The sequence below is a fragment of the Heterodontus francisci genome, chromosome 8 (assembly GCF_036365525.1).
Source record: "Heterodontus francisci isolate sHetFra1 chromosome 8, sHetFra1.hap1, whole genome shotgun sequence".
Classification (NCBI taxonomy): Eukaryota; Metazoa; Chordata; class Chondrichthyes; order Heterodontiformes; family Heterodontidae; genus Heterodontus; species Heterodontus francisci.
The window spans coordinates 79,787,899-79,798,868 of NC_090378.1; positions in this window are offsets into that span (position 1 = coordinate 79,787,899).

Here is a 10,970-nt window from a genome sequence, read left to right on the forward strand (position 1 = left end):
ACCTTTGTTGCAAACCCTCGATGGCAAGTATATCCTTCCTTAGTTAAAGAAACCAAAACTGTATACAGTGCTCCAGGTGCAGTCTCATTAAGGCTCTATACAATTGCAGCAAGACATCTGTACTCGAATCCTCTTGCAATAAAGGTCAACGTACTATTTTCCTTCCCAATTGCTTGCTGCACCTGCACTTTAGCTTACCGTGACTCACGCACAAGGATACACAGGTCCCGTTGGACTTGAACAGTTGCCAATTGCTCACCATTTAAATATTGTGTATTTCTGTTTTCCCACATTTAAAAAAATTCGTTCATGATGTGGGCATTGCTGGCAATGCAGCATTTATTGCCCATCTCTAATTGCATTTGAGAAGGTGGCGGTGAGCTGCCTTCTTGAGCCACTGCAATCCATGTGGGTACATGCACCGTGCTGTTAGGAAGGGAGTTCCAGGATAGTGAAGGGGTGATGATTATAGTTCCAAGTCAGGATGGTGTGTGGCTTGAAGGGGAACTTGCAGGTGGTGATGTTCCCATACATCTGCTGCCCTTGTCCTTCTAGTTGGTAGAGGTCACTGGTTTGGAAGGTGCTGTCTAATGAGCCTTGGTGCATTGCTACAGTGCATCTCGTAGATGGTATGCACTGCTGCCACTGTCGTCCGTGGTGGAGGGAGTGAATGTTTGTGGATGGGGTGCCCAAGCCGGCTGCTTTGTCCTGGATGGTGTTGAGCATCCTGAGTGTTGTTGGAGCTGCATCCAACCAGGCAAGTGGAGAGTATTCCATCATACTCCTGCCTTGCGTCTTGTAGATGGTGGACAGGCTTTGGGGAGTCGGGAGGTGAGTTACTCGCTTCTGACCTGCTCTTGCAGCCACAGTATTTATGTGGCTGGCCCAGTTCGGTTTCTGGTCAATGGTAGCCCCCAGGATATTGATAGTGGGGAATTCAGTAATCGTATTACCATTGAATGTCAAGGGGAGATGGTCGTTGCCTGGCACTTGTGTGGTGCAAATGTTACTTGCCACTTATCAGCCCAAGCCTGGATATTGTCTAGGTCTTGTTGCATTTCTACGCAGACATCTTCAGAATCGGAGGAGTCACGTATGGTGCTGAACATAGTCATAGAGAGATACAGCACTGAAACAGGCCGTTCGGCCCACCGAGTCTGTGCTGACCAACAACCACCCATTTATACTCATCCTACATTAATCCCACATTCCCACCATTCTCCTACCACCTACCTACACCAGGGGCAATTTACAATGGCCAGTTTACCTATCAACCTGCAAGTCTTTGGCTGTGGGAGGAAACTGGAGCACCCGACGGAAACCCACACGATCACAGGGAGAACTTGCAAACTCCGCACAGGCAGTACCCAGAACTGAACCCAGGTTACTGGAGCTGTGAGACTGTGGTGCTAACCACTGTGCCGCCCTAAACATTGTGCAATCTTCAGCAAACATCCCCACTTCTGAACTTATGATTGAAGGAAGGTAATTGATGAAGCAGCTGAAGATGGGCCTAGGACACTACCCTGAAAAACTCCTGCAGTGTTGTCCTGGAGATGAGATGATTGACCTCCAACAACTACAACCATAACCATCTTCCTTTGTGCTATGTATGACTCCAACCAGCGGAAAGTTTCCCCTCTATTTCCATTGACTCTAGTTTTACTTGGGCTCCTTGATGCCATGCTTGGTCAAATGCTGTCTTGATGGCAAGGGCAGTCACTCCCGCCTCACCTCTTGAGTTCAGCTCTTTTGTCCATGTTTGAACCAAGGCTATAATGAGGTCAGGAGCTGAGTGTCCGTGGTGAAACCAAACTGAGTGTCACTGAACAGGTTATTGCTAAGCAAGTGCCGCTTGATAGCACTGTCGACGACACCGCATCACTTTACCGATAATCAAGAGAAGACTGATGGGGTGGTAATTGGCTGGGTTGTATCTGTCCTGTTTTTTGTCTACAGGGCATATCTGGGCAATTTTCTACATTGCCAGGTACATGCCAATGTTGTTGCTGTACTGGAACAGTTTGACTAGGGGCACGGCAAGTTCTGGAGCACAGGTCTTCAGTACTATTGCCAGAATGTTGTCAGGGCCCAAAGCTTTTGCAGTATCCAGTGCCTTCAGTCATTTCTTGATATCACGCGGAGTGAATCGAATTGGCTGAAGACTGACATCTGTTATGCTGGGGACTTCAGGGGGAGAGTAAGATAGATCATCCGCTTGGCACTTCTGGCTGAAGATCGTTGCAAATGCTTCAGCCTTATCTTTTGCACTGATTTGCTGGGCTCCCCATCATTGAGGATGGGGATATTTGTGGAGCCACCTCCTCCAGTTAGTTGTTTAATTGTCCACCACCATTCATGACTGTTGGTGGGATTGCTTAGCTCTGCCTATCGCACTGTCTATTGAGAGTTTCAGATGTGGCAACTTAGGGCACTATGGAAGAGATGATTGCTGACCTGCCAAGGGAAATATATACAGAAAATGTGGGGGCTGGGACCATTTTGTCAAGGAGTGCAGAAGCAAAGCTGAACAGAGTGGCAAGCCTAACAAACCATGTAATGGAAAGAGAACTGGAAGTAGTACAACTGTGAGATGAGTTGAAGAAGATGACGTGAGTGAGGACACGAATAGCAATCATGGATACATGTTTTCTGTCTGGAAGCAACCGTGAGAAAGTTCCAGTGATTGCTGGGGATGTTGAAGTGAGCATTATTGTAGATTCAGGCAGTGACAGTAATGTCATCAGCAGAGCACTGTGGGAGGAACTGAAGACAGAGCATCAAGTGCACATCTCGAAAATGTGTCAAAAAGCTTTATTCTTGTACATCTAAAACCCCATGTCAAACTGTTGGATGTTTCACTGCAAATGTAACAGCTGGAGATCAGTGTGGAGGCAGAATTCATAGTGATTGAGGAGGATGGTAAGCATCTTAATAGAGAAACTGTCCAGGCCTTAAGGGTGCTACACATTGGATTGAAAATGAATTCTGTGAAATTATGCGGAGATTCAAGAGGAGTTTGGACCAGTGTTTCAAGGAATTGGGAAACTGCCACAACGAATGAGAATGTGAAGCCTGTCACTCAGCCTGTACACACAACATCTTTTCACCTGAGAAGGAAAGTTGAGGCAAAGAATCATGGAACTGGTTAACCAAGACATCATAGAGCCATTTGAAGGACAAACACACAGATCTTCACTAGAAAATGAAGCTGAATCATTCGTTGGGTTTGTAGCAGTTCAAGCGACACCCAGAGCAATGACAATTAGAGAGACTGATAGAAAATCAAAGATTCAGAATTGAACAACATTAGACAGTGAATCCAAGCTGGAAATTGGGAGTATTGCCCATTCAGAACATACATTGTTTTACGAGATGAACTGTGCACAATTGGGAAGTGTGTTTTTAGAGGTAACAAGCTTTTAATGCCACAAAAGTTTAGGTCAATGCTAACTCGAGGGTCACTTGAGAGTGGTTGGTACTAAGTAAATCTTTGGAGCCAAAGTATGGTGGCCAGGGATGGAGAAAGATGCGGAGACATTTGTCAAAACATGTCATGGATGCCAACTTGTCAGGAGACCCAATCCACCAGAACCAGCATGCAGCAAAATATTACCGGCAGGACCATGGGAGGATGTAGCAGTTGACATCTTAGGCCCATTTCCATCAGGAGAGTCCATACTAGTGGTGATAGACTATTACAGCTGTTGTTATGAGTATTTGGTAATGAAGTCTACAACGGCAGAGAAAATGGTGTTTGCATTGACTGAAATATTTGTAAGGCATGGTCTGTCAGTCACTTTGTATTCAGACAATGGGCCACAATTCATTTCACAAACATTTGTAGATTATGTGCAAGTCACAGGAATTCACCATCACAAAGTAACCCCTAAATGGTCACAGGCAAATGGGGAAGTAGAAAGACAAAATCAATCCTTAGAGAACCGGATGAGGATTGCTCAGGCTGAGGGTAAAGACTGGAAGGAGGTGGTGTTGTCATATGTGGGCATGGATACAGCAACTACACACATGACTGAAAAGAGCCCAGCTGTGTTGTTATTTAGAGGCAAAATCCGCACCAAGATACCAGAGCTGAGGGACATTAGAGTTGATCAGGAGGTTCAAAATCATGATGTTGAGAAAAAGGGTGCTGCAAGGTTTTTTGCAGAGCACTGAAGTCTGATATAATGGCAGGTGGTGAAATATTGCTGAGTTGGAGCGTCTGAGTAAAATGGATACACCATATTATCCCAAGTGTCATGGTCCTGTAGTTTTTTTGCCCCGGGAATATGCGGTTTGCCTTTAAGGCTTGCAAAGGATCAGTACTGCTTTAAGAACCAGCAAGCCTCAGGAGTTAGAGAAAATGCATTTTCGGTTGCCGTTGGATACAACCATTTGGAGACTGCGATTCAAAAGGTGCATTCTCGTTACCATGGATATAGCCACTGGGATTGAGCATCATGTGATACATTTGTTAGAATTCAATTTTGAACTGGCTTTTTAGTTGACAGTCTGTTCCAACAGAACTCACACAGAGGACACAGACAGCTGTGGTGTTAGCACCTGAAAAAAGAGCTCTCGGCCATTTAAACTGAAGAGAGCTATTTGGTCTGTTTTATTATTATCTCAAAATTCTAAAAAACGTCAAGCCAAAACAGAGAGCTCTGATAATTTGAACTGAAGGAAGGGAAGTTAGACTCTGACTATCAAGTGAGATTGATTCTATTGAAAGTGTTTGCAAGTCGTTAATTGTTGAAATTCACTGAAGGAAGGAAAGCGTCACATACTGCTGGAATTAGACCACGGACTGTTCTACTGTGGAAGAACCTTTTTTCCCCATCGGACGGCTGTGAGGACTTCAAGCAACATTGGACTGTAAATTTGCAAGGACTCTAATTTTTTTCTATTTTAAATGTTGTTTATATCTTCATAGTGTTTAAGAATTTAGTTGTTCTAATTAAACAGTTAATTTGTTGATTTCAAGACACCTGTTTTGGTTAGCTTCATTTGGTTGGATCTTTCTTTAATTTAGAAAGTTTTAACTGATATGTTAGGCGATCTGTGGAGTGATGGGATTGACTGCGTTTCTCCCACCACAATCAGAATCATATAGTTTGACTGGGGGCTTTGACTGGAGCGGTCGGTCATAACACAAGCTATTCACTGTTATTGCCAAGAAGGGAAACAGTATGACTGTGCAGTTGCCAGAAGGAGAACAGTATGATAGAAATTCTTCATGCGTCAAAAAATATCATGGTGACAAAGACACAGCCGTAGATGAACCAGATGTAGGAGCTGAGGCGAAGCTGACATCCAGCAATCCAGATGTCCAAGCCAGTGATGCTGGTGGCAGCTTGCTATCCAGAGGGAGAAACATCAGACGGCTGACCACATTTCCTAATCCTGACATGGTGACCAGAGCTCCTGAGACAACATGGACAAAAGAGCTGAATTCCAGAGGTGAAAGTGACTACCCTTGACATCAAGACAGCATTTGACTGAGTATGGCATCAAGGAGCTCTAGCAAAACTGGAGTCAATGGGATTCGGGGGAAAACTCTCCTAGTTGGACTCATGCTTAGCGCAAAGGAAGATGATTGTGGTTGTTGGAAATCAATCATCTCAGTCCCAGGACAGCACTGTAGGGGTTCATCGGGGTCGTGTCCTAGGTCCAACCACCTTCAGTTGCTTCACAATGATCTTCCCTCCATCATAAGGTCAGAAGTGGGGATGTTCGCTAATGATTGCACAATATTCACCATTCACGACTCCTCAGATACTGAAGCATCCCACATCCAGATGCAGCAAGACCTGGACAACATCCAGGCTTGGGCTGATAAATGGCAAGTAACATTCGCACCACACAAGTGCCAGGCAATGACCATCTCCAACAAGAGAGAATCCAACCATCTCTCCTTGATGTTCAATGGCATTACAATCGCTGAATCACCCATTATCAACATCCTGGGGGGGGTTACCATAAACCAGAAACTGAACTGGGCCAGCCACATAAATACTGTGGCTACAAGAGCAGGTCAGAGAATGGGAATTATGCGGCAAGTAACTTCCAAAGCCTGTCCACCATCTACAAGGCACAAGTCAGGAGTATGATGGAATACTCTTCACCTGCCTGGATGGGTGCAGCTCCAACAATGTGCAAGAAACTCTCCATCAACCAGGACAAAGCAGCCCACTTGATTGGAACCCCATCCACCACCTTCAGCATTCACTCCCTCCACCACTGGTGCACAGTGGCAGCAGTGTGTACTATATACAAGATTTACTTCAACTCACCAAGGCTCCATCGACAGCACCTTCTAAACCCAAGACCTCTACCACCTAGAAGGACAAGGGCAGCAGATGCATGGGAACACTACCACATGCATGTTCCCCTCCAAGCCACACACTATCCTGATTTGGAACTATTTCATTGTTCCTTCACTGTCGCTGGTTCAAAATCCTGGAACTACCTTCCTAACAGCACTGTGGGTGTACCTACACCCCAAGGACTGCAGCGGTTCAAAAAGGCAGCTCACCACCACCTTCTCTAGGGCAATTAGGATGGGCAATAAATGCTGGCCTGGCCTGCAATGTCCACATCCCATGAACAAATTTTAAAAAAAATGGAGAACCATGGCATGAGGAGAGACCACCAAAGCAAATGTGATTATGTTCAAAACAAAAAGGGTGTATGCCGAACGCTGCCCTCAAAAGCAAATGTCATTGAAGAAATGAATTTACTCAGTGAGTTAAGAAAATAATGACGTGTTAAAGTTGGTTACAAAATTTATTACAGTATGCTTGGTAAGAGATGCAATTTAAGCAACATACGTCAAGCAGGGAAATCAGACGTGTTTTAGTCTGTTAAGGGAGGAATGTCATGATTGTATGTCTAGGCTTGAGTATTTGATTCTGGACTGTACTTGGAAGAGGAACTGAAAGAAACTGTGTTTTGGGGAAAACATCTGACCTGTAGGATGTTTTAAGGTCTGATAGGCATATGCAGCAGCAGAACTCTTTATTAACTACTTGTTAAATCTTTGTTAAAGTTGCAGCTGTGACTTCAAGAGTGATTCTTTTAGCCTGAGATGTGACAAACAACATGGCTTCAGTCTTGTTAATAGCGAGCTGAAGGGTCATTCATAACAAGTCAAACAGTCTGAAAGCATGATGATTGTGGGTATGATTGGCACTCCAGTGAAAGCTGTGCCTTATTTAGGAATAATGTCATCAAAGGACAACTATTTCCACCTGATTGGGTCATATGCAAATTGGTCCACTTTCAAAAAACAATGAATTGTAACTACCAAGAAACTAAGCTGGTTAACAGATGAAATTTGCATTTATACCATTATATCCCTTATTTTACTTGCATATCAATATAAACACCCAATTATCCATCTTGCCCTTAATCTTTCACTTTCTATACTTCCTACCTTAACCTTGGGATCCAGGTTTGTTATTAACTGGTACAAATATTAATTTTAATTTTATATTGCTGGCAATTTCCTCTTCACAACCACTCCAGAGTTTCCCTCTGAAACCAACACTCCAATTTGCACTCCTATCTATTCTATTTCTTTTCTTCTATGCCTATATTTTCTGGTCTTCTGTCAACCGCTTGCTCCCCTACAAGCTTACCAAACACTTTTCAGTTTATATGGCATTAACTCAATTAGTAGCATTCTCACTGTCGAGTCTGAAGGTTGTGGATTCATGGCATTCTTCAAAGAAGAATAGGTTCTTTCTGGTATCTTAATCAACAGAAGAGTAATTTGGGAGGGTAGAACTGCTTGGATATTGAGAGGGAATGAATCTAGTTGTGGAGGATGAAGGTATGGCATTCATATATTGACATAGTTTGTCAGTGTTAACAAATGATCGAAGTGACAAATTTGTACTAGAGGAAGATGTGGGAAAGTTGTTCACAAAAACTGTAGAAAAGGAATATTCTGGAAAAAAAGACGAATAATTCAGAGTCCTGACGGTACGCACTTAATAAGAAAATCAAAGAGAAGCCAGCAATCCACTTCAGATATGCAAATTATACTGAAGGATTGGTGAATAGCCAATATAACACACCTGTTCAAGAGTGCAGATAATTACAATAAAGGTCAAATAAATTGGGGTTTTGTAAATAGAAGCATCGAGGACAAGAGTAAAGAAATCATGATATGATGTGCAAGGTGATGATTAGATGCAGTGTGCAGTTTTAGGCAACCCATTAAAGAAAATATATTGTGAGCCATAGAGAGCATCCAGCATAGATTTACCAAGATAATGCCAGGGCTGGGAAACTCTCGTTATGAGGAGAGACATGAGATACTTGGGACTATTTCCACTGCAACAGAGAAGGCTAGAAGAAGGCTTTTAAAATTGCAAAGAGTTTTGATATGATGAATAGGGAAAGACTGTTTCATCTGGTTGGATTGGGGGCAGGTGGTCAATGACGAGGGATTGTCCATTTAAATTGCTACCAAGAGAATTAGGCTTATTTGCCTTATGTACAGTTGTTAGGAGCATGGAATAATTAGTCACTGCCTTTTCCTCCAATCTTTCCTTTTACTGTTTAAAAATTCATGTTCGATGAATCCCACCTCCTGCTGCATTGATTCTCTCCCTGTCCAACATTGACTATCACTCCCAGTCACCTTGCTAGTCACATTACCCGTTGCCTTTCGATAGACACCATGGCTTTCCCGTTCAAAACTGCTGCTGTTTCCCTCATTCAAAACACACTGGACCCATTTGTCCCCTCTAATTATTTCTTTGTTTCTAACCCCCTTTTCGTCTCATAGTTCCTGAAGCATGTCATTACCATCCAGCTTTGTGCACATCTTTCCAGAAACTTCCTGTTTGAATCTTTCCAGTCTCGTTTTTACCCATGTCACTGCTCTGAGACTGCCCTGACCAAAGCCGTGAATGACTTCCTCCAAGACTTGTCAATGTTGTTAATCGCTCCCTTTGTTCAGGCACAGTTGCTCTCCCTTTCAAAAAGTTCATTTTGACTTATCTTCTCCAATTATCACCCATGTTTGAACTTACTTCCTTATCTAAGTTCTCAAAAAACACTTTCTGAACTGTAGCCACCTCTCCCAAAATTCCATTTGAATGGCTTTGGTCAGGTTTCTGCTGTCTTCACAGCACCAAGGCTGCCCTGGTTAAAGCCACAAATGACGTTTGTGACTAAACACACCACATTATCCATTATTCTTTTGTTCTCCATGTTATACACATGGTCATCATGCCATTCTCCTCTGTTAACCAGCTCTTGTGGGATTTGCTTTGTGGGATTTCACCCCGACCTGTTTCAATGCAGTTACATCTCCAGCAATGGTTTCCCTTCACTCCCCCATACAGTAGTCTTCCGAGCTATCTAGGGATTTATCCTTGGTCCCTTCCTTTTCTGTATGGGATTTGTGGGAGGGAGTATGGTGGTTTGCTACTCCATTCCTATCGAATGCAAGTACCCCATTAAATGTCAATCCAGTTTTCATAGAATGGAATGCTCATCTCCACTTGGTGGGACTGTTGGGAATGGGACTTGAACCCCAAACCTTCTGGCTCCAAGATTGGAATGCTACCACTGAACTAGGATCAATGTCAAGGTTGTAATTTTATGTAAGACTTCCTTGCTGTTCTGCTTTGTGCTTTCCCCTCCAGATCATGCTTCGCATGTTCGGCACAGACTCGGTGGGCCGAAGGGCCTGTTTCAGTGCTGTATCTCTAAAAAAAAAAAAATTACTGACCTCCCTTTTAACATGGATTCTGCCAGATCTGCTATTTCCTGCAGTTTCTGTTGGTATTCCCTTTTAACATGCTTGGTACATTCTTATTGTTATGACTGCAGTGGGAGGAGTGCACTGTTTATTCTAGTTCCACTTCTCCACAGGTCACAATATATATTTAACTTTTCCCACTTACTGATACAGTCAATTATATACTCTATTTTTCCCAGAATATAACACACTAACCAGGTTTTTTCAATGAACAACAACATTATCAGTTTATTATAAAACAAGTCTTATCTATTATTGAAGCTTAAACACACAGATTGAAATTTTTCAAGTCCCCTTTTTATCTTTGCCACTCTCTCTCTCACACACACACACACACATACATACACTGGTTAACAGGAAAAATAAAAGGGATTTTGGTTCAGAACTCTGTTACAGACAAGAAAAAAACCCCCACCTGGGCTGTATACTTGCTCATTCCTTTAGAAAACAGCAGCTAAGATATATTGTGTTCCAAAAGCTGGCATACAGTCTAACTTTCAATTACATGTAGACAGGTCACTGAGATCTTTTGGAACAGATTTTTTCAGGTGCTGTTGAGAACTAATCCAGCAGGCTTTTCCTCAATGACAGGAGACTAGATGAATTGACAAATTGGACTTCTCAGGGTCTTTTAGAGGTGCTGGAAAGTGAGATGGGTTGCACCTTCCTTGAGCCTTCTTCAGCACCAGGCTAACTTTATCTCATTCTAGAAGGCAAAATGCACTGACACTACAACCAAAAGCCTGCAAGTTTTCTCTCTCAGATGCGTGCTGCTGCTCCCGGGTTTGTGCGATCGAGGGCTGCGACTGACTTCTTTGCCCACATTTTCCCCTGTTACCAGGGTTTCTGTTCTATTTTTAACTTGAATCAAGGGACAACTGGTAAACATTGTTGTCAAGCTAGTTCTTTTAGTGCCCTCTTTGGAAAAAAAAAATTGTCCAACATAGATTCAGTTTGACTATGAATTCCCTAAAAAAAATTTAACAGAAAAACAATCACTTCCATAACATTATATCCTTTTAGGAATTGTAGAGTTTATTCGCCTTCTTTATTGCACCTTCCAAGAATTTATTGATCCAATGTTATGACTGTTGTACATTTGCTAATGCTCTGATGTATTTCTCTTGTATGCTCAGTATTACGTCTTCTCTTCTCGTTGAGCATCTACCCCTAATCAATTTGCTTGGAGGCC